Source organism: Balaenoptera physalus, assembly GCF_965194825.1.
Source record: "Balaenoptera physalus genome assembly, chromosome: 11".
NCBI classification, from domain to species: domain Eukaryota; kingdom Metazoa; phylum Chordata; class Mammalia; order Artiodactyla; family Balaenopteridae; genus Balaenoptera; species Balaenoptera physalus.
Genome location: NC_138896.1, coordinates 9,132,968 through 9,158,884, shown reverse-complemented (window position 1 = coordinate 9,158,884; position 25,917 = coordinate 9,132,968). Strand labels below are relative to the sequence as shown.

At 35.7% G+C, this 25,917-nt stretch overlaps 1 long non-coding RNA gene across 1 annotated transcript in view; it reads left to right on the top strand.

Annotated features, from left to right (window-relative positions):
* Nucleotides 1-21,754, top strand: part of LOC309638003 — a 789,902-nt gene extending 768,148 nt beyond the window's left edge. Inside the window, exon 2 of the long non-coding RNA XR_014250941.1 lies at nucleotides 21,579-21,754. This is a non-coding gene — a long non-coding RNA (uncharacterized lncRNA). The remainder of the gene's footprint in view (nucleotides 1-21,578) is intronic.
* Nucleotides 21,755-25,917: the final 4,163 nt, after the last annotated feature.

Genomic DNA, 25,917 nt, shown 5'->3' with positions numbered 1-25,917 from the left:
ATTTTCCATGGTATCTCACATGGTACTTCGCACAAGCAGTCATTCAACAAATGTTCATTCACAGCATCACTGTCTGAATGAATTAAGAAGTAGGGAGGTATGGTCTTTGTCAGATAAACGATCCACTTTAGCCACATCTCCAGGAATAATTCACTCAAAGATTTCTGGAGTATATTTTTTAACCTGAACTTTTTTTTAAATTAATGTACAATTTTTCGTCAAAGTTTAAAGTTTAAAAAGTCAAATATTATAACGCATGTTATGAAAAAAAGCAGATTTCTATCATCTCCATTCTCATATTTTCCCACTCCTTAGACACAAATATTCTCAATCCTTTTGGCCAATTCTTTAATATTGACATTTGTAACTATAGGTAACAAATGCACATTGCTAATTTTTGACCTTTCAATTTAGACTTATCTATTGACTTCTCACTCTGAAACATGAGCCTTTATCTCTATCACCACCACTCTCTCTATCCTGCAGCACGAACGTTTACGATGGCCACCCCCCTTTTGCCCCACAGAGATTATCATTTTGCTTGGACCAAAAGTGTTTACAGATACATTATCACATGACTACGTGTGTTATTATGAACACTGTTTACAGCTAAACCATATCACATACTACAATGCTTTCTCTTTTTATTTCCCTGGTGAAAATAATTGCCGAATTTGTGCATTTGCTTTGTATTTGTTAATTCATTCTAAGATGGGTAAATGCCACCTTAATACATTCAGACTTACTCAGTACAGTATTAATTTGGTCTTAGTGACTAGCTCTGTCCTGGAGCTTCTTGACTTGTGTTCTGAAGAGTGACCCCGAGGCCTGACGCGTCACTGTTTTCCTGGGGGATCCCCTCTACCATCATCCTGGGGATCGCCTTCCCTTGGTTTCTCAACTGGGGCACCATCTCCTGGATCTCTTGACTTCCTCTTAGTTGACTGCCTTATTTGGGTGGTGCCCACCCTCCAGGGGGCTTCCTAAGAAAGGATTCATAAAAAACAAAACTTTTTGAGACTTGGAACATCTGAGAATGTCATTATTCTACCTTCACACTTAATTTATAATTTGTCAGGATAAGAATTCTAGGATGGAAACGATTTTTGCTCAGAATTTTGAAGGCATTAATTCATTGTCTTCTAGCTTCGAGCATTACTGTTGAGAAATGTCCTGCCGTTCTGAATCTTGATTCTTCTTATGAAATCTCTTCTTTCTAGAAGCTCTTGGTATATTTTGTGTCTCTAGAGTTCTGAAATTTCACAATGATGTATCTTAGTGTAGGTTTATTATTATCTCTGGTGCTGGGTTTATTTTGATCTAAAATCACATGTCCTTGTGTTTGGGGAAGTATTGAGTTATTTCATTGGGCGTCGTCTCTTCTCTATTTGCTCAGTTTTCTCTGTGGAACTCCTATCAGACAGGTGTTTGACCTCCTGGACGTGCCCTCTAGTTTTCCTATCTTTCATCCTCTATTTCCCATTTTGGCTCCACTTCTGGAAGATTTCCTCTACCTTATCTTCCAATTCTTCTATTGAATTTTTTATTTCCACAATTCTGTTTTTAATTTCTACGGGCTCTTTATCCCCCAAATATTCTTTTTCTAAAATAGCATCTTTGGGCTTCCCTGGTGGCGCAGTGGTTAAGAATCTGCCTGCCAATGCAGGGGACACGGGTTAGAGCCCTGGTCCAGGAAGACCCCACATGCTGCGGAGCAACTAAGCCCATGGGCCACAACTACTGAGTCTGCGCTCTAGAGCCTGTGAGCCACAACTACTGAGCCCACATGACACAACTACTGAAGCCCACGCACCTAGAGCCTGTGCTCGGCAACAAGAGAAGCCACTGCAATGAGAAGCCCACGCACCACAACGAAGAGTAGCCCCCGCTCGCTGCAACTAGAGGAAGCCTGCATGCAGCAACGAAGACCCAACGCCGCCAAAAATAAATAAATTAAATAAATAAATTTATAAAATAGCATCTTTTTCTTGTCTTCTACATGCCATAGCTTCTCTCTGAGTGTATTAACATTAGTTTTCCAGTTTTATTCTCCCCGCAGTCTCTCCCATTGCTGATGATTTGTTTCAGTCTCTCTCATAGGAGAATTAGATCCTGGTGATCCTTGTCTGGACGTTCACACAAGGACTGCAAACTGAAAGCTCAATAGATGAGTGCGTGACTAGTGTTTATTCACCGGGGACTTCATTGTATGCTGACCTGGCTTTGCTCTTCCTGGTGGAGCCCTCAGTGTCAGTATTTTCAGATCTTTTCTCTTAGGCTGGTCAAATTCTCTAGAGAAGACTTCAATCACCTGCCTGGATGAATGTGCGTGTGTGTGCATGTCCACCAGCGTTTCAGACCAGAAAAGGAGAAGGAAATCCTAGCACTCAGTATGTAAGCTCAATCCTGCTGTTTTTAGGACTGTACCCTCTGCATGTCTGTCTCCAGGAAATCATTTTCTCCAGTCATCTGCTGGGGTTGGCAGTTGACCCGTTGCATGGAACAAGGGAGGGGATCTGGAGGTCCAGCTCCTCCTTAAACAACCTCACTTGCAACAGAACTTCCAGAGGTACCTAATGATGCCCATTCCTGGATCTTTATTTGAAAAAATTTCCCCCAAATCAGGCTACTTCTCAACTTTTCCCGTAGCTGACTTAGAATTTAGCTTTCTCAGATCTGCTCCCAGCTTCCAAATTTTTGTTGCTGTTGTCTTCATTCTTGTTTATTCTGTCTTCATAGATTTGTGCCTTTCAAAATATTATTGTCATTTGAGTGGAGGAAATGAGTTAAATGCTAATGGTTAATCTGGGGGAGGAGCAAGATGGGGTATAGGATTAACTATGATGTTTAAAATAAATAAACAATAAGGATATATTGTACAGCACAGGGAAACATAGCCATTATTTTGTAAAAACCTTAAGTGGAGTACAATCTATGAAAATACTGAATCACTATGTTGTACACTGGAAACTAATATAATATTATAAATCACCTATACTTCAATAGAAAATAGATAAATTAAATACCATAGGGTATCTATTCACAGTGGAATAAAGATCCAGATTAGTTTTTAATAATGAATTATTTTTTAACATGAGCTTTCATAAAAACAGAACTTGAAGAAACATATATTCTTGTAATTTCCTTTGGGTGGGGGAATCTACTACGCAGTTAGCATAAATGAGTAAAAATTTACAAAAAAGAAACAAGTTTACAAACTTTTTTAAAACCAAGAACGTACTTTTTTAAATCTTAAATTTTTGATAATAGTTTAAAAATATGCCCTGAATCTTGTTTTAGTTAATTTGTTCCCTGTTACACTGGGCCTTCTGGGTCTATGGCCTTTAAACTGGCTGGCATTGCTATTCTAAAATATACCTGTGCCTATGAGGTTCCTGCAGGTTAGTTTTTGCTGCTGAGGAAACTGCCATTCCTAGCACTGAATTTCAGTAACTTCCTGCAGGCAAACACCTGGAGGCAATTACCTGTACTTGTCTGCTAGCAGACACAAATATGCTTTAGAACCGAGAAACTATATGTCTGATTTTTGAAAAAAAAAAAAGACCAGCTCCTTTGTGTAATGTTTAACTTGTGTCTGAATGAAATGCTAGGTTATTCAGTCTTAGGAATTTTATCCTCTACCCTAGTACATGTTCATCAATCCATTTTTTTTCAGCACAGAATTTCCAGAGACTTTCTACTACCCTTACCCTCCATCTGATGCCACAGCTCTTTTGCTCTTAACAGGATGTGGGTGAAGAAGGAAGAAAAATCAATAACCTACTTTTTAATGGAAAATGACAGCATTTTAACTTGAGATGCTTTAAATAACAGACTTCCAAGTCTATTGAAAAAAGGTCAGGGTTCAGGAAGGAGTTCAGGAACATGTCAAACTGTATCCTACTTTATTTTAATATACATGTGGACTCTATTATTTAATATACCTAGGGATGGTGTCTAGAGACAATCTGGATGTTGACCACTATTTTAGCTAAACCATAAAAGTTTTGCACTTGAAGGTAAATGGAGCTTTAATTACACCTTTAGAGGTATCAGAATACCATCAAAATACTTTTTAAATGTTTAAAATTATATGTACTGAAAATAATGTTTGAATATATTTTTATGATTTTATACACTACTGCAGTCAGGGTAGATTATTAAATCCTTATGCATGCAAGTATATCTCAGTTCTTAATCAGTGTAACTTCAGAGTTCCACTTCTTTCTGCTTTTTTTTTTTTTAACATCTTTATTGGAGTATAATTGCTTTACAATGGTGTGTTAGTTTCTGCTTTGTAACAAAGTGAACCAGCTATACCTATACATATATCCCCATATCTCCTCTCTCTTGCATCTCCCTCCCACCCTCCCTATCCCACCCCTCTACGTGGTCACAAAGCACTGAGCTGCTCTCCCGGTGCTATGTGGCTGCTTCCCACTAGCTATTTATTTTACATTTGGTAGTGTATATAAGTCCATGCCACTCTCTCACTTCATCCCAGCTTACCCTTCCCCCCCGCCCCCGTGTCCTCAAGTCCATTCTCTACGTCTGTGTCTTTATTCCTGTCCTGCCCCTAGGTTCTTCATAACCATTTTTTTTTTAGATTCCATATATATGTGTTAGCATATGGTATTTGTTTTTCTCTTTCTGACTGACTTCACTCTGTATGACAGACTCTAGGTCCATCCAATTCACTATAAATAACTCAATTTCATTTCCTTTTATGGCTGAGTAATATTCCATTGTATATATGTGCCACATCTTCTTTATCCATTCATCTGTCGATGGACACTTAGGTTGCTTCCATGTCCTGGCTATTGTAAATAGAGCTGCAATGAACATTGTGGTACATAACTATTTTTGAATTATGGTTTTCTCAGGGTATATGCCCATTAGTGGGATTGCTGGATTGTATGGTAGTTCTATTTTTAGTTTTTTAAGGAACCTCCATACTGTTCGCCATAGTGGCTGTATCTGCTTTTATTCTTATTCAGACAAAACTAAACATGATTAACAAGCTCTGAAGCTTCCTTTTTAGCATAATCAAATTTCAACAAAAATTTCATTTCCTTTTCTAATTCCTCTTTCTATAATCAGTCTCATTTTTACACTTAAGGTATCATTTAATTTTTTTAATCTTTTTTTTCTTCCTAGAGCCTTTAATCCTTATTTTATAGATATATCTAACAATTCAGTTCCCTCTCACACATTTTCCAATTTCTACTGTACACATTTTTAATGCACAAAGTTTGTGTTTTGTTTACCATAAGGCCTTCCTAGAGCTCCTGTCAGAATATATTGTTGCAAGGCAAATCATATTTTCCATCATTTTAGTGTTATAATTAGCTATTGCATTCTCAAATGAGGATTTGATGTTAAATAAATCAAGAATGTGACCAACAATAGGCTGTGAAAGTGAAACTATGACTACAACTCTCTTTAATGACTTAAAATACAACGGTATTTTGTTCCAAGCCCTTCAGAATTTTAGAATTGGCAGGAATTTTAGACATCAACTTTAACACCTGAATTTCACAGGAGAGAAAATGGAAACCAAGACCTAGCGACTTTGTTGGGTCACATAGCTAGTTTTCCACTTCCTGCTTGGTCTTCTGTCAACCCTCACGTTGCCTCCTAAATATAAGATCTATGGACTCTAATTTAAGGTTCCTTCTTCAGTATCTGGGCTGATGTCCTTCCCAATGCTGAAAGAGCCTCCATCTCCTCCCACCCCTCGTTGAAGTCATTTCTTAATCCAAATCTTGCTTTTCCTTCAAGATCGGATGACTCCCCCTTGATGAATCATCAACTGATCCCTACTTTCCACTGAATTCCTGTGGAATTCACACTTCCAGATGGTACCCATTAATTCTGAGGATGTAGTACCGTTATTAAAACATTATTAAAATAATATTACCAATATTAAAATATTACCATATTAAAATACTTGCCTTACTCCCTACTAGCCCACTTTTTCCTTGAGGAAAGCCCTCACTGAGGCCATACTGAGGAAATATCTGATTTATTATGATTATTTTTCTAGCTCTTAAAACTATACCACAAGTATTAGGCATTCAGTAAAACTTCTTGGCTTGAGTGAGTGGCTCCAAACTTTTGTCAGACTTTCCTACTGGATTGCATTGTAGAGATAACTCAGGCTTAAGGGGCTTGCAGTACAAAGAATCATCATTTGAAAGTTTCTCCTATTTTTTTGTTCTCTTGTTTGGAGGTCCCATGCTCTTACATTCCCTTGATCTTGCTAGCACAATAGGTCAAATCAAATACATGTATTAGTTCATGCTATGGATGTTTACATGGAGGGGCATGGGCTTTCTCAGAGGCCACAATGCTATAGGAACAGCCCTCTGGCCCATTGACTTTCTCCTGATTACCACTTGATTAGTGCTAGTTGAGGATAAGGCCTACCATGGTTTATTGATCACCTAGCACCATGTAGTCTTAGCAGGTCACTGAAACTCCCCATCCACATGACCACCTCCCTACCTGACAGACTGCTGGATGCCTAAGCCTCCAAATTAAAACATGAGAAAATAAATCCAAACTTTTTTTTCCTCCTTTCTTCTGAGTCTAAAAGGTTTGAATAGGGATTTGTGCCTGTTAGCTTTTGCTGCATAACAAACCACCCCCAAATTTAGTAACTTAAAATATTTCTTTAGCCCACAATTCTGCAGGTTGGCAGTTTGGCTGGTTTATCTAGGTGGTTATTCTGGTCTTGGCTGGGTTCACTTATAGGTACTGTCAGCTGCTGGGCTGGCTGAGGCTGGTTGATTTAGGAAGGCCTCAGCTGTGATGCCTCCTTGTCCTCACATGGCCTCTCATCCTCCAGCAGGCTAGCTGGCCCTTTATTTGGTGGTTCTGCCAAATTCAAGAGAAAGAACCAAAATGCACAAAACCTCTTGAGGCCCTGGCTTGGAATTGGTACATGAACCTGCCATATTTTGCTTGTCAAAGAAAGTCAAAGGCCAGCCTAAATTGAGAAGTAGGGAGATAGACTCCAAACCTTGATAGGAGAAGTTGAAAAGTCATGTAGCAAAAGGCTGTGTACTCAGTGAGAGAAATAGTTGCTTCCATTTTTTATACAATCTACCAAAGCAACCCACAGAGCTTCCAATAAAACCCATCTAGACTACCAATACTGGACAAATAAAAAGACCTTCCTCTATAAGGAAGAGCTAAAAAGAAACAGCAACAAATCACCAGACATATGAAAAGACTTGGAGGTTCAGAAAAGGGGATGAATTTGAGACGAGCAAGTCTCCTTTCTTCCTTACCAACTTCTTTATTTACTGCAAGAAACAAAAGGCTATTTTAAAAATCTCTGCTCTATATTCTCAGTATGATCTGAGTGACATCACATCTATTAAAATAAGAGCAGGTAGTAATAAAAAGGGAAGAGTCTGAGAACAGGACAAATAAAATGAAAGTGTTGTAATGTTCTTGTATTTTCCTGAAAAAGAATACAAGTTATAAATTAGTATTAGACTTTGATAAGTCAAGAATGACTGCTCTAACCTCTAGGCCAATCCCTAAAAGAATAATTAATGAGTGTACTGCTTCCAAACTAGTAGCGGAAAAACCAAAGAATAAAAATAATTAGTCTAAAAGAACTTAAAAAATGGAGGCTAAAAAGGAACATGAAGTAGATAGGACAACTAATAAAGCACTCAATAAGACAGTAGATTTAAAAGAATATATTAGTAATTACATCAAATGGAGGTGGACTAAATTATCCAATTAAAAGGTAAAGATGTTAAACTGAATAAAAATGTAACACTCAGCTGCTTAGACAAAACACATCTAAAACATAAGTGTATATAATGGTTGGAGATAAGATGATAGAAAAAGATACACTATATAAACTGTCAGTGCAAAAAACTAGTGTCCCTAGATTGATATCAGTCAAATGAGACTTTGAGGCAAAGTCTAATCTCTTTACTAGATATGAAGAGATGCACTTTAATGATAAAATTTCAATTAACAGGGAAGATACAAAAAAATTTAAGCAGACATATACCCAATATTGCTCCAAAATATATAAAGCAAAATTGGCAGAACTGTAAGGAAAAACAGGCAAATCTTCCAGTGTACTCAGAGATTTTAGCAGGTCTCTCAATGCCGGATAGAACAAGCAGACTAAAAGTCCGCAAGAATACAGAAAATTTGAACAACACAATCGAAAAACTTGACCTGATGAACACATATGAAACACTGGGATCAAATGACTAAGAACACACATTCATTTTAAACACGTGGAACATATGCAAAACTTGACGATCTAGTGGGCCATTAAGTAAGACTTGAGACAGTTGGATTGAAATCACACAGTGAATTTTCTCTAACTCAGGGCAGTTAAGTGGTAACACAACCCAAAAAGATAAACAGAAAAAACTTATGTGTTTGGAAACTAAGAAATACAAATCTATGTAACACATGGCTCAAAGAAGACACCACAATGAAAATAAAATACTATGTATCAAACTTGTGGGATGAAGTTAATGCTATATTTAGAAAGAGTTTTACAGCTTTACATACATTAATTAGAAATAAGAAAGGCTGAAATCAATGAGCTAAACATCTACCTTAAGAAGTTAGAAAAAGAAAAGGTAAGTTACACGAAACAAAATACAAAAGGAGGTGGAGTTGAGCAGTAATAGTCATAGAGGTCATGAAGAAGACTTTTTTGGTAACTGTGCAAACACAAAGATCACATCCCTGCCCTTTCCTTTCTCCAGTGAAAAGGACACTCAGTTGACTGATTCTAGGGTTGGAAGATCTGGCTTTTAAAGAACCTTGCTTTAATCAAGCTTGTTTTTGTTTAACCTTTGGTAGAAAGACAAGAACCTACTCTTGTGGAAGTAGATAAAATATGTCTAGGCTATCCCAAACTCTATCTACTTCCCCTGCTCTGCCCCAGCTGTACTGGACTGTTTAACTGTGAATGAATGATAAGGGAAGGTGAATCTTCTTTCCAAAGACAGATTTGGGTTGGGTCTTGCCCCAAAGCTAAATAAAAGCCTTTGGATCCCAGCGTGTCCAATGCAACACTGGACCCAGTCATCACTCTTCATCTTCAGGATTTCATAACTGTTCCCTAATGGCCCAAATCCCAAAGGTCACTGAAGGAATCCAAGCAGAGTTCCAAATTGCTGGATAGAATCCTGCCCTCCCAGAGCCTCTCCGAATGGAGATGCACTGCAAGAGATGAGCTCACACCAAACAGGCCTGATGTGGGGTGGGCTGAGGGGATGCACAGCAAGCAGCCTGGCCCGTGATCCCAGGGCTCCGTGGGCTCCATAGACTTCCCTTGAAGGTGTTCTTGTCCCTCCCTGTCCTTACCTTCCCAGTGTCACTCTCACTCCATCTCCAGAGCCTCTCCCTAGAATTTCCAGGATAACTGAATTTTAAAAATGTATTATTTATTCTCTAATGTTATGGGGCCCTTATTTTCAGAATCTTTTTTTTTTTTTTTTTTTTTAAGAAATTCACGTTCTTTTATTTATTTATTTATTCATTCATGACTGTGTTGAGTCTTCGTTTCTGTGCGAGGGCTTTCTCCAGTTGCGGCAAGCGGGGGCCACTCTTCATCACGGTGCGCGGGCCTCTCACCATCGCGGCCTCTCTTGTTGCGGAGCACAGGCTCCAGACGCGCAGGCTCAGTAATTGTGGCTCACGGGCCCAGTTGCTCCGCGGCATGCGGGATCTTCCCAGACCAGGGCTCGAACCCGTGTCCCCTGCATTGGCAGGCAGATTCCCAACCACTGCGCCACCAGGGAAGCCCGCAGAATCTTTTTATATTTAAATTTAACCTTTTGCTAAAAAAAAAAGTAGTGCAATAATAAAAGAGAAGCTATTAATGATAAAAAAATACTATAAAGAAAATCAAGAAATCCTAAAGCTAGTTCTTTGATCAAGAATAAAAGAGAGAAGGGAGAAATAACCAATGTCAAGTAAAAAAAAAGATAAAATTATTTACTTAATCCTGAAAAATGTCAGTGATTGTAAAAATGTTATGAAAAACATTATCCCAATACTTCTGAAAATGTAGATGAAATAGACAAATTCCTAGAGAAAATATGAAATAGAAGAAGAAATAGAACATCTTTGCAATCCTTTTTCTATTAAGGAAATTGAATCCATAATTAAAAGCCTTCCCATAAAGAAAACTCCCAATCATTTAGGGGAAAAAAAAGACATTAATTTTACCAAAATTTTAAAAAGAATAGAAAAAGGGAATATTCCTCATTTTTTAAGGCCAAAACAACCTCGATCCAAAACAAAACAAAATGAGCAAAAAATTACAGGCTAATCTCACTCATGAACATGGAGAAATGTAAGTTCATCTTTAAAGAAACTACTCATAGAATTAAAATAAGTTATATACTTTCCAAATGTTAAGCAGGGGCAAAAAACAAAATTAAATAAAAAGGAAAAGTTCAATAGAAATATTCCGGAAAAAGAAAAATGGAAGATATAAGATATAAAGCAGAAAACATTAAACAAGATGACAGAAACAAGTGAAATTCTATTAGTATCAAAATAAAAATGTGAGTGGATTAAACCGTTTTGTTAAAAAGAAAAAAATACAAAGATTCTCAAATTTGATAAAAGACAATGTAACCTTTTACTGTTTACAAGACACCTAAAACACAAGGATTTTACTGGGGGTAAAAATAAAATGGTAAATGTATGCTAGGCAAAGATCAATATAAGAACTACTATTTGGCAATAAAAAAGGCATAAAGTACTGATAAAAGCTACAATATGGATAACCTTCAAAAACATTACGTTCAAAGAAGCCATACAAATTGTGATTCCCATTTATAGAAACGTCCAAAAAAAGGCAAACAATTTGAAACAGAAACTACATTATTTATTGCTCAAGACTGGGGATGGGAAGGGGGAATGATGGCATGAGGTTTGTTTTTCGGATGATGGCAATGTTTTAAAGTCATGTTTTAGAGATGGTTGCACAACTCAGTAAACATACTAAAATTCATTAAATTGTATATTAAAACAGATGAACTTTATGATATGTAATTATGTGTCAATAAAACTATTCAAAAATATCAGTTTAAGATGTTAAGCATAAGGTGAGATCCAAATAAATTATTTTATACTGATACAACGAAAATTTTAGTCAAACTTTTATATGCTAAGCTAAATAGCACTGCATATTATACACATAAAGAATATCAGAAAATTTTAACTTCAAAGAAAATTGTGGGATTCATATCTATAGCATGATTCCATTTAAAAAACCTTGATACTTGTTTGTATGTATTTGTTAGAAATGTGGAAGAGCATACCCCCAAGTTTCGAACATTGAGTTAATACTTCAGGAGCATAGGAGTGGAGGGGCAGGGGTAAAGAGGTTTCATTTTCTATAATTTCTTATTTAACTTTTGCAATGAGCTTTATTACTGTTGTAATTAAAATTCTCAACTCAGTCTTTGAGTTGAGGAAAGCAATAACATCAAGTAGGCAATGATGTAAGAATAAATATGAAAACCTAATAATATCATTAGTAATGATGGTTTAATGGATATAAATAAAACCTGTCCCTTAGAAAGAGTGTGTCCCTGCTTTTCTAGTGCCCACAGAATGGCAGGACGTTTATATCAATTATGGTGAATCGGGTCCCTGTAGTGATCTGGTAGGAGAGAAACCCTGGGCTTGTTGAGTCAATGCTCTTTCCCCCATGCTGGATGTTAGGTAACCAAGGATCTCCACTACCTACTTCCTACTGGTACAAAATAGATTTAAAAAATAAAATAAACATTTCTTTTATAATAAGTTCATAGAATTTTTGAGTAGGTGTGTTTGGAAAGCTTGTATTTTTGTTTCCTTTAGCAAAACTGATTTTGAGAATATTCATGCCATGTGTAGACTGTATTACCTTCCAGGCCAGGCCAGTCTGACTCTGGTCACAGCTGGGAAGGCATTATCTACAGGTGGGTGAGATGACTAAGTAGTACCGTCAGGTCTGTGGTACCAGTCATCAAGACTTAACCCCATTTCTCCACCCCCCAACCCCACTGGCTCCAAGGTAAAAACAAAACAGCCTGGCACACAGCGAGGATGTCCACACTGCTGTTTTTCTTGGCTTCTCAGCCAATCGCCAGAGTGACGATTCCAAGGAAATCAGGGGCTATCCTGTCCTGTTCCAAGAAGCAGAAGAACCCATTTTCCCATTGCTGATTGTGTTTCTTTTGGGAATGGAAGTTTTCTTTGAGGATGATCTCAAGAAATTATAGTAAAGCTAATTTGCTATTGATCATGAGAGTTTTTTTGTTAAGAATTATGCCCTTCCTAGACCTAGTAAGAAAGGACTAGAGATTAAATACAAAATCCAGGACCCTTCCCACCAAACCCACGACAACCAGTTCCCCAAATCAATAACTGAAAACAATCTTAATAAACTCCCCGAAGCAGAATGGTACAGATAGATTTTTTAAATCATAGTGCTATAAATGCAACCAAAGATTTAAAATTGAAAATAAAAGCCAAAATCCTCCTTCTTTCTCTAAGTCCAACTAATTGAAAGTATTAAAACACCTATCTAAATATCATTTGAGTCAAAAAAAAAGAAATCAACTGAACTATATAATTACAGATTTAAACATTATGAATATAATTAGACATTGACCATAAGGAAAACATTTATTACCAATACAATGAAAGCTATACTCTAAGTGAAAATATAATCATCTTAAATGCTTTCCCCGCAGATTTACTGGGGTATAATTGACCAATAAAAATGGTATTTAAGGTTTCAAATGTGATGATTTGCTATGTGTATACATTGTGAAATGATTACCCAATCATGCTTATTAACACATCCATCACCCAACATAGTTTCCATTTTTTCATGTGGGTGGTGAGAACAGTTAAGATCTACTCTCTCAGGAAATTTCAAGTGTAGAGCACAGTGGAGCCTCAGAACTCATTCATCTTGTAAATGAAGTCCTAAATATATTTTGATCACTAAACCAGAAAAAATGAAACTAAAAAAGTATTTAACTCAAGAAGCTAATATAGCTCACCACAACTAGAGAAAGCCCACACGCAGCAACGAACACCCCACACAGCCAAAAATAAATAAAATAGATAAATAATTTTTTAAAAAAGAAGCTAATATCACAATAAAATAAACTTAAGAAAAGGAATACCAAATAATTATTAAATATAAAAGTGTAATAATAAATAAAAAAAGAAAATAGATCAATACAAAAGACCATTTCCTAAATAGTCCAAAAGAACTCATAAATACCTGACCAAGTCAATTAAGAAAAACAAAAACAAAGTTACAAATGCCTAAAATTAGTAATGATAGAGAATACTTAACTACAGATTAAAAGAGATTTAATTTGAATTTAGAAGTGAATACTCTGTTTTCTCTCGTGTGATGTGGATGTATCCTTAAGAATGATCCATAGTGTTCTGCAAAGAAAATATCGGAAAATCTAATTTTAGGTATTTTATCTAAAAAAATGAAAATAAACTTTCCTAATGCTGAAAGTAGTATATAACAGAGGATCCTCACTTTATATGTATGTCAGGCCTGTGTCTTCTTGGCAGGCGAGAGCAGAGGTGAGGATTTCACTATGCTGAGGTGTTGACATTGCTGCCTTTGGTTTTTCTTCACTTTCAGTGCACTGGCACAAACCTGGTTAATATATGCTTAGCTAAGTGGGGTTCAGACTAGATTATTTAAAATAATAGAGTCTTCAGAATTCTCTGAAATGAGATGAGGAATTATCATGAATGTCTTTTGTTTTCCATAGAGATTCCCCAATTACCTTTTGGAAAAGTATTTAAAATATGTGTTTTATTAACTGATGGTCTATCTTTTAAAAAGGGCATACAATGTGAATAGTTTAAAGGACTCAATATGCAGGGCACAACTTTGATATATCTTCTTCCTTAGTATAATATGGATTCTCTTCTTTCTTATCTCCCCTTTCAAAAGAGCTTTGTCCTACATTACAAAAGAAAGTTGAATTGGTCAGGACGCTCTGGGAATCAAGCCACCCCAGGATTTCAGTGGCTTAAAACGGAGATGTTTATTTCTCATGTACGCTGTACATTCAACCAGGGAAGTTTTGGGTCTTTGTATCATGTTGTTCTTACTCTATGACCCAGGTAGTCATTGGATGGAAGGTTGCCAATCATCATGGCAGAAGGAAAAGATAGCTCTGGAGGGTCTTGCAGTAGACTTAATGCTCCAGCCTGGAAAGGACATACATCATTTCCCTTTACAATGCAGTAGGCAGAACTAGTCCATTGGTCTCATTGAGTCTACCATGAGCCTAGAAGGTAAAGAGCTTGGACACATTCAGTGAACAGCACTAACACTATCATGGGAGATTTACCCCTCAGCCGTCCTGAACTTCAGCTTGGTGGTGTATTGTCCCATAATGAAAGGAAACTTCAGGGCACCACACCAAGGGACTTCTGGAAATACCATTTTGTTGAAAGCCTCCTTTTATGATTAGTCCATGGATGAATAAAAGTCCATAGGGGCTGCTAGCCTTTCCCTCTCTCATACACAGCTGGTGTATTGAAAACAAGAGTTTCTTGCCCTTGGTAGGTTGTTCTGAAACCCAGCCTTTCAGGGAGAGGGGAGTGAGGGTTATTTCCTTTTACAACCTCCCTCCTTACTTCTCACAAGGATTGTCACGAAGTGCATTGCACCCTGAGGGAGAGTTTAGTGTGGACAAAGCAAAGGGGACATTGATTAGACATATGGATGCTACAATGACTGTTTCTTTTTTCTTTCATTTATTTAAACACAAGCAATTTTCTTCAGCTGCTCCCAACACCCATCCCTAGGATGTGTCATTGACTGGAAAGAGAAGCACATTCAAAGAACAACATAGATTGATAGTACTATTTGCTTTTGAAGTAATTGGGTCCAAATTTTTCAAGTTATACTGTATTTTCTTCTTTTTAGACTTGGTATATATTATTCAATTATTGATTAAAACTTGTTTTATCAACTCATGCCCTAAAAATACTTTTTCATCGTCTAAATTGTTTACTTTTTTCTACCTCTTATTAAATTTCAAATTAATAGGATAGTTGCTAGAATAATTAACTTTTAGGAGTATATAAAACTTCTTTCATTAAATGTAGAAAATGTTTGCTTATGAGGTGAACAAAATTAATAAAGCTATTTTTGTATTTTTACACATAATTTTTAGTTAATTATTCCAAAAGTGAAGTGTCAAATTCCTTACATGTGTGCACACATTTAATAAATACCATGTTTTTATTATATTTCTCCCTTCACAATAACATCATTTTAGCTATACATTGCACTGCATTATTAGATATTAAAATATAAAAAATAGTGTACAGATTTATTCTTGCTTTTTAACTTATAAAGCAGATAAATTCATCCTATTGAATCTACACAATTAAAACCTTAATCACTTTTAGTAAACTGTATTACAAAATGTGTTCCAGAATTTATTTCACAGTGGTTTTTAAATAACACTCTTTGAAATAAATATTAGCATATTTCTTTGAACTGAAAAATGCAGTGAGTGTTTTTCTGATGCAAGGTAAATCTGATTTAGTTGATAGATTTGAAAATGAGAAATGACTTAGCTAATTAGGTTTCAGAGCAGACATTTTCCATAGGTTGAATGTCTTAAATCTACAGCTCTAAAGACATTAATAAAATACATATTTAAAGCTTGTGGTAAATTTTAAAAGATCCTTATAAAACTCTTGCACTGGAAAAGATTTCAAAATAAAAGAGAATTTGTTTGTCTCATCTCCTTTTTTTAAAATGAGCTTTATTTGAAGTATAACATACTTACAGAAAAAGTGCACAAATCATGAATGTACAGTTCAGTGAATTATCACCAAGCAAACTCATCTGTGTATCTACCACCTGAGTAAAAAAACAGAGCATTTACCAGCATCTCAGAGGCCTGCCTCATGCTTTTCTTAATCTACCAACACGTTTTAATATATTGTTTTGAGCAAAGTTACCACAAAGCAAAAATTAAACCCAATATAAAAACAAACAACAATAAAGAAGCAGATAAGAGGTGTGGTAGACTAGATTATTGGTTAGCAAACATTCACTCCTCTACCCCAGGCATCCATGATAATAATATTCACGGTCACCTGATTTTCTTTGGCCAATGGAATGTGGGCAGAAGGGGCAGTGTGCCAACTCTGAGCCTAGGGTTTAAGATGCACCACCTGCTTCTGACCGCTGACATGAGGAGGTCATGCCCACTGTGCCTTCATATTGGATTCCAGGAGGAGAAACATGGAACAGACCAGAATTGATCCCCTGCGTGAACCAGAGTTGTCCCCATTGACCTACATACTTGCCAGGGAGAGAAATAACTGCTTTTTGTTATATGCCACTAAGACTTTGCTGGTTACACAGCAAAGGCTGACTAATATAATCATCATTTGGTAGATCTCAATAAAGCTTAAGTGAATGAATTCTAATGACTGGGTAACATATCCATTCTTTGCTTTCAACAAAGTTGAAGAATGAATTAGAATCATCAAAAGATAATTAGAAGTAATTTCATCAGTAGGTGATTTTTTGGCATATGATCCAGAAGTGGTTAAATAAATTGAGCAGCATTGCACTAACAAAATCTCCATTCCTATCTATTTATATGAACAAGGTTTCTCAGGGCTCACATACAGAAACATGAAACACATGAGTAGAACTGATGTAAGCCCTGTCTCATTCAAGCCATAGGCAATATTTATCCATGGATACATGAAAATAACCCAACCTCATTCATGCCATTAAGAGTTTTTTCCCAGTAATTAAAAAAATTTTGTTTAATGATTATTTATGGAAATTTGTAATATAGTTAAGTTGTTCTGACCAATTATGTACTACTAACAATTGTAATGATAGCTCTATCCAAGAGGCAATTAACACTTAGAGCCTTATGTTCACAGGTAATTACAAAATTAAACATTCAATTTATATGCATATTCTTTATTGGAGAAAATAATGGTGATTAACATAGAGTTTCAAAAATAAACATATATTAAAATAAATGCTCTGGGGGAGGAGGTAGTGGAAGGAGGATAGTAATATAGGGAGAAAAATGATGAAGTACAATTTCCCATTGTTAAATAAGATCTGATTCATATTTTTTTAAATTGAAGTACAGTTGATTTACAGTATTGTGTTAGTTTCAGGTGTACAGCAAAGTGATTTAGACATGTATGAAAAAAATTTATGTATATATTTTGTATTATTTTCCATTATAGGTTTTTACAAGATATATAGTTCCCTGTGTTATGCAGTAAATTCTTGTTGCTTATCTATTTTATGTACAGTAGTTTGTATCTGTAAATCCCATACTCCTAATTTGTCCCTCCCCACTTCCCTTTCCCCTTTGGTAAACTTTGTTTTCTCTGTCTGTGAGTCTGTTTCTGTTTTGTATATAGATTCATTTGTATTACTTTTTAGATTCCACATATAAGTGGTATCATATATTTGTTTTTCTCTGTCTGACTTACTTCACTTAGTATGGTATTCTGTAAGTCCATCCATGTTGCTGCAAATGGTAATTTTTCATTCTTTTTTATGGCAGAGTAATATTCCATTATATATATATATATGGCACACCTTCTTAAACCCATTGTCTGTTGATGGGCACTTGGGTTGTGTCCATGTCTTGGCTATTATAAATAGGGCTGCTATGAACATTGGGGTGCATATATCTTTTTGACTTAGAGTTTTCCTTTTTTCCAAATATATGTCCAGGAGTGGGATTGGGGATCATATATGGTAGCTCTCTTTTTAGTTTTTTAGGAACCTCCATACTGTTTTCCACAGTGGCTGCACCAATTTACATTCCCATCAACAGCGTAAGAGAGTTCCCTTTTCTCCATACCCCCTCCAGCATTTATTTATTATTTGTAGAGTTTTTGATGATGGCCATTCTGACCGGTGTTGAGGTGATACCTCATTGTAGCTTTGATTTGCACTTCTCCAATAATTAGCGATGTGGAGCATCTTTTCATGTGCCTATTGGCCATCTGTATGTCTTCTTTGGAGAAATGTCTATTTAGGTCTTCTGCCCATTTTTTGATTCGGTTGATTCATATATTTTAAAAAATGGATGGTGGTAGATATCAAATTATTATGCTATTCGGATGCCATTAGATATGATGTGATTTGTTTTATTTTTAAAATGTTGATAGTTACCAAATGCCACAAATCATATATTTGCAAATTTATGAACTTTTGATGGAAACTATAAGATGTCAACCTAAAAACTGGTGGGATTTCACTTCCTCTTAGAGGACACCTGAGATTTAAATTTGAGAACACAGATTTAAACTATCAGTGAATCATGCATGTTTCCTTTATTGAGACAAGTATTCCAAATTCGCTGACCATTTCTGCAAAGGTAAATGGCTATCAGTTGTAGCAACTCAAAAGTCACTGAAAAACATATTAGCACAATCTACCACTCAAAAGTAAACATGATGATGTCTTTACAAGGAAATAGAAAGTGACTGCTTTTGAAAGAAATTTCTGCTATGGAGACAGCATTTTGTAGAATCAATGTTTGGAAATGTTTCTACCATTATGTAATTTTGTTGCTGAAAACAGAATTTGTTACTTATAATATTTCTTATATCTGCATACTCTCAAAACCTGGACACAAAATGACCTAATGTGCTTTAAAATATTCAAAATATACAGTCCCAGTGGTTTGTAAATTCATTTGTTAAAAATATAAAAATTCAACAACTTCTGATTATTTTAAAAGACCAACTGATTGGCTTCAGGAGAGGTGAACATTTCCTAATATTTTAACCAATACCTATATAATTGTATATAATTAATTCAAAAAGATGAATATAATGATTTAGTAAGCTTGCCAATGATGTACTTATTTTTCTCCAATTTGGACCGATGTGTTTCTGTGAGGTATCTTTGTAGCTAGGACAGCTTTTTAAAAATAAATATCAAAATAAATTGAATTTAGAATAAAGATATTTGATCACTGTATCACAAAGTGTTAAATCAAGATTTTTTTAAAAAAGTCTATTTAATCACATAACTTGTACTAAGATATTAAGCCTACTTTATGCTGGGGGCTGGGGGTGGTGGTAGAGGAAATGGGGACGTGTTGGTCCAAGAGTGCAAACTTCTAGTTGTAAGATGAATAATTCTAGGGAGCTAATGTACAGCATTGCAGTTATAGCAAATAATACTGCATCATATATTTGAAAGTTGTTAAGTGAGATCTTTTTTTTTAATAGATTTATTTATTTATTTATTTATTTTGGCTGTGTTGGGTCTTTGTTGCTGTGTGTGGGCTTTCTCTAGTTGCGGCGAGCGGGGGATACTCTTCGTTGCTGTGCGAGGGCTTCTCATTGCGGTGGCTTCTCTTGTTGCGGTGCATGGGCTCTAGGCACACGGGCTTCAGTAGTTGTGGCACGTGGGCTCAGTAGTTGTGGCTCGCGGGCTCTAGAGAGCAGGCTCAGTAGTTGTGGCGCATGGGCTTAGTTGCTCCACGGCATGTAGGATCTTCCCAGACCAGGGCTCGAACCCGTGTCCCCTGCATTGGCAGGCGGATTCTTAACCACTGCGCCACCAGGGAAGCCCATTAAGTGAGATCTTAAATGTTCTCACCACAAAAAAAGAAATGGTAATTCTGTGATGGGATGGAGATGTTACCTAATAATTTTGCAATATATGTGTGTCAAATCAACACTTGTACACCTTAAATTTACACAATGTTATATGTCAATTATATTTCAAAAAAGCTGGGGAAAAAAGGAACTATTTTAGAGGAGCAAAAAGGGTTTTTTTTTTTTTTTTTAATTCTTTTATGGAGCTAAAAAAGCGAAAGTTATTTCAAAATAGTTTATTTCACCTTTATCTTACCCTTTAAATTTTTCTATTACCAAGTTTGTTTTATAATGAATGTAATCCATGAGTAAAGTGGTAAATATATACAATTCTTAAATAGGTAAGTTGTGGTGCTTACTGAAATATTTTTAATTGATAGGGTACATGGACAAAACATTGGGAGACACTTCATAAAACTTTATGCAAGTGAGTTAGAATATCATGATGAAATACATTGTCAGCATGGAATATATAAATAACCAAAATTGGCTCAATATGTTGAAGATCCACCATGAATAAAATTGAAAAAGATGATAATTAGCCCCCAAATTTGCCAAAACCAGATGATTTTATAGATGTTATTTTAGACTCTGAAATTATAGAGTTCTTCTGCAATTTAAAATATCCCAGAGAATAAAGAAAGATGGAAATCTTCCCAGTTTATTTTAACCTTATACCCAAACCTGATAAAATTATCACAATGAAAGAAAACTACAGCTAAATTTCACTTATGATTATAGAGGAGAAAAAATTCTAAATAAAATATCATCAATCCAGATGTATTAAAAGAACAACAAATTACTACCATAGTAGGGTTTATTCTTAGGATGGTTTAGCAAGAAATCTATTAACGTAATAGATGCAAATGATAAAAATAAAATGATTATATCAAAAGATATCCTCCCAAAGTGCCCAGTTTAGTTCAACATCCATGGTTGATAAAGTATTTAAGGAAACTAGAAAAAAATAATTCCTTCAACATTTCATACATATGTGTGAATATACGTACATACATATACAAACATATACACAGATACACAGATATTTAGATGGATCTCTCTCTTTCTCTATCTCTCTGTTTCAGAAGCATTCCTATAGAAGTCACAAATACTTGATGTAAACAGTTTATTACTACTTTGTGATGTTGGAATCTTAGCCAATATAATAGAAAAGCTAAAAAAGTTGTAAAATATTCAGATGAAAGAGTATCATTGATAGCAATGTTTGCAGCTGGAAAATTCTCTAAATAAACAAGAAAGTTCAGTAAAATGGTCATTTACAACACACACACACACACACACAGACATATTAATTACAAAACAGTTTTCCAATAATAACCAATAACCAAGCAGAGAGCCCTTCACAACAGCAACAAGAGTAAATCATCTAGATATATACTTAATTAGAAATACATAGGATCCACAGGAAAACATTTACAACATTTTCCAAGGAACATGGACAACTACAAAAAATAATGCTCCCAGATAAGAAGACTCAATATTAAGATATCAGTTTTTGCTAAATTAATTACAAATTTATCAGAATTATAATGAACTTTTTATAACACATGACTTGAGTGTTTTCAAAATTCAACTAGAAAAATAAACAAACTGTAATAACCAAGAAAGTTTTGAAAACTAAGAAAGAGATGAGATTTTCTCTCATATTTTTCAAAATAAATTATCAAAATATAATAATTAAAACAGTAGGGGCTTCCCTGGTGGCGCAGTGGTTGAGAATCTGCCTGCCAATGCAGGGGACGCGGGTTCGAGCCCTGGTCTGGGAAGATCCCACATGCCGCGGAGCAACTCGGCCCGTGAGCCACAACTACTGAGCCTGCGCGTCTGGAGCCTGTGCTCGGCAAGGAGAGGCCGCAATAGTGAGAGGCCCGCGCACCGCGATGAAGAGTGGCCCCCCCACCGCGATGAAGAGTGGCCCCCGCTTGCCACAACCAGAGAAAGCCCTCGCACAGAAACGAAGACCCAACACAGCCATACATACATACATACATACATAAAAAGAATGTAAGCAGACAAGAATAGCATTAAAAAAGTAAAAAATAAATTAAAAAAAAAAAAACAACAGTGGTACTGGAATGAAAGAACAATGAACAGAATAAGAATCCTAGAATTTCAAGCATACTTAAGAATTTAACATATGCTAAAGTGATTTTTGTTAGCAACAGGAAAAAAATACATATTATTTTAAAATGATGTTGAAACAACTGGTTAACCATTTTGAAAAAAAGACAAATTTCCCACCCTGTACCATAATCGAAAATAAATTCCTGATAGATTAAAGGTTTTGAATATAGAAAATCATGTTTATAGTCAATAAGAATTCTCCACGCATGATACAGAGGTTGTATCCAAGTTTTGTGATGCTTCAAGCTTAATCAGTTTTAGAGTTTTCATTAAACAAAATAATGTAAAAATGTGAATGCAAAATTAGGAACAAAAATGAATACCTGTATGAACAAGAAAGCAAAATTGATAAATATCATAGACATCACAAAATCTGGAAAAAAGTAAGATTTTTATTAATTAACTGCTTGACACAGTCTGTAACACCTTTCTCTTACATTTTTTTGGTTGTATTGCCTCTTCATATGCCAATAACTTTTAAAATATCATTTTCTAAAGAAAGAAGAAAAAGATAATCCAGTCTTTTCATCATGGCCGATCAGAGCGCTTTCCTTAAATTGATAGGTTAGAAAAATTTCTTATAGCTTCATAACTCATAATGGATAACATCATGCAAATTTTTAGTATTGTTGAATTTGGGAAAACCTTTAACAAGTTTATTTCATATATAAATTGGAAGGCATGGGATATTTCAAGTTTTTTTCTGTAGGGTATAATCTAAAAACACTTTTTGAATTGGTTACACTCATTTAACCAATTGTACTTGATGGCATTGTGGTGTCATATTATGTCATCTTCTTAATGTTAGTATTTCCTATAGAAACAGCAAAAAACATAAATCTTTTTTCCAATTTGTTAATATTATTCACTTCTCTTCCTTAACCGGAACAATCCTAGGGCTTATTCACTACTTCTATTTCTTTGTGTTAGTGAATGATGTTTTTAATATTAACTGAGTTTTTAAAATTACAATTTGCTTCTTAATGTCAGAATAATTTCTATTGATATCATATAGAAATATACAACACATAATTTTATTGCCTGGACTCTTAAAATTACATATTCTGCATTATCAATTTTTAATTATTTATACATATTACCAGGAGAAATTTTCTGTTATGACCGGGCACTGCTGAGAACCAAACTCGGTGCTTATCATTCTACATGGAAGGATGTTCCGCAGACTCATTCCTGGCTCTGTACATTTCAAACATATTGTGCCTATTCCTGGAAGCCATTCCTACAGAGACACAGTAGCAGTAACAAAACTATACTGAGAAATGAGAGCAAACCACATAAACACATTGAGTCCTGCTGAGCTCAATGTGTCCGGAACTCAACTTTCCTTGGTTGGATTCCTAAATGTATATCATCTCTATGACTGCATTTTTGACATGAAGTTTAGTGTATGTAATGGAGAGGAAATGAGAGTGAAAAGAGACTGAATATGATTAATGCATTTGATTTTTGAAAAGTTTTATGACCATGTTAACATATTATTAGGTTCCCTTCCAGAACTCTGAAAAGGACGCACATATAAGTGAGGAGCCTGAAGCTTACAGCTTCATGGCAAAGCCTTCTCTATGACATAGAGGCAAGCCAGTAAAGAATAGCATTCATCAGTTAAATAACACAAGCATTATAAATAACTGTAAGTCAAGTACGCCATTCATAGTTATAAAGCAAATTTCAGATGGGAAAAATTTTTGCCACCTATATGACAAGTTATAATTCATATCATAACATAATATTGAATATAGATCATATAATTCAGAAGAAAACACATCAATTAAAAATGAACAATTACTTCATATAGATTACTTGTTCTCCAGTTTGATCATTTGATCATATCTATATCCATCTATTTGTCTATCTAAACTAACGACAAACGTAAGAATTTTAAAAGATCTTAATATATCTTTAGATCTATTATATTGTATCATAATAGATTACAATTATCTCTTAAAAAAATAAAGGTATGTTGCCTTTAAAACTTTAAATTACTTGAGGGCTTCCCTGGTGGTGCAGTGGTTGAGAATCTGCCTGCCAATGCAGGGGACATGGGTTCGAGCCCTGGTCTGGGAGGATCCGACATGCCGCGGAGCGGCTGGGCCCATGAGCCACAATTACTGAGCCTGCGCATCTGGAGCCTGTGCTCCACAACAAGAGAGGCCGCGACAGTGAGAGGCCCGCGCACCGCAATGAAGAGTGGCCCCCACTTGCCACAACTAGAGAAAGCCCTCGCACAGAAACGAAGACCCAACACAGCCATAAAAAAAAAAAAAATATATATATATATATATATATATATATATATATATATATATATATATATATAAATTACTTGAGATATTATTTTACTAATTATTTTTCCCCAGCTTTATTGAGGTATAATGGACAAAACTGTAAGATACTTAAAGTGTGCAATATGATGATCTGACATACATATACATTGTGAAAGGATTCCTCCCATCGACTTAACACAGCATCACCTCACATATCTACCTTTTTCTTTGATGAACACATTATTTCTTGAGCAACATGTATAAAGTAATTGGTAAACCCTGTATAAAGATGCTTGAACTCATTATTCAAAAATGATGTATAGAAAATTCTGAGTTTTCCAATTAGTCAATTTGAAATAAAGAAAGCTCATTATCATATACAAAACAACACATCGAAATTGAAGAGGAAATGGACAAAGTCACATAGAGAGAATGACAGAAAATGCAATTCAGGAACATGTAGAGAAAGACAATCAGAGACTGAGAATTGAAGCAAGAACAGGTGTACACCAACCAAACTCGTTACTGTGCTGTCCAGGCTTGGCCAGGAGAGGTGTGTCTGATGGCAGAGGGAAGGCCTGGCCTAACCAAGAGTTGTCTTGTGATATGTATCAGAAAGATCGTCATACAAAAACTAAAGGGCAAGTTTTGGAAAAAGACAGGACCTGAGCTGGAATAAATAGCAGCATGCTAGTAATTATTTTCTTTTTCCTTTCATCTACGTTTATTTCTTTTCCTGATATTTGTTTTCTGTAAATCACTGATTCCTTCCCTTGGTTTTCTCTTTTTACTATATATCCTTTGGTATATTGTAGGGTGTACAACTGCTGAGATGTAGGGAGTTGGAGTACGCCTCTCTGGAACTGCATTGTCCACCGTCACTGGTCTGGTAATGCCAGTGATAACACTTTCCCCCACAGGGGGTTGACAGGTTTGAAGAAAGAAGAACACCGGCCAAGTTACCCTTAATTAATTCAATTAGTTCCATCCCATTCCACAAATGCTTATTGAATCTATGAAGCGTCAGAGCCCTTGCTGGTTTCTGGGGGTACATAGGGCAGGTCTCCCTGTCCACGTGACGGTCACACACAATAACCACGATCCCGTATGATAAGAACTATAATGGAGATGTCTTGTCAATGATACGACAACTCGGATGAGGGAAAGGGAGAATGCTTTCTAAAGGGCCGTAGGTGAGCTGCGTGGTAAAAGAATAAGGTATCACATGCCCACTAGGAGGGAGAAAGGCACACAGGAAGTGGAAAAATGGAAGTGGATGACCATAGTGCACTCAGGGAATGTTCTAGAGTGGATGAAACAAAAAACAATGTGAGCTAGTCTTACACTCATCCGGAGTGGTTATCCTCTTGACTCTAGAGAAACCAAGGGCACACTGAAGCCACTTTCAGAAAATCAGTGGAGGCCAGAGAACAGTTTTTCCTTCTCAGAGTGAAATTTCTTAAACCTGCTTCTTGTATCTTGGGGGGAGAGGAACAAGGGAAAGAGGAAGACCCTGTCATTTTCTATCCAAAACCTTTTGGGGCTTTTCTTTGCCTTCAGAATACAGTCCAGCCTCCTGAACTCAGTTTACAAGTCCCTTCATAATGTGAGACTAAGGTAGTATCTACTCACTGTTTTTTCCAGATTTATTATGGCATGAAAAATCATCATTTCAAGAACTTCTTGGCAGAAGCTAAGGTAAAAAATAACTTTTATACTTGAACATGCTTGCCTTTAGTAAAAACATCAAATTCAGAAATAACATGTAACAAAAGTTGCATGTTTCAGAAGTTGAGGCATTTGAAAACTTCAGACT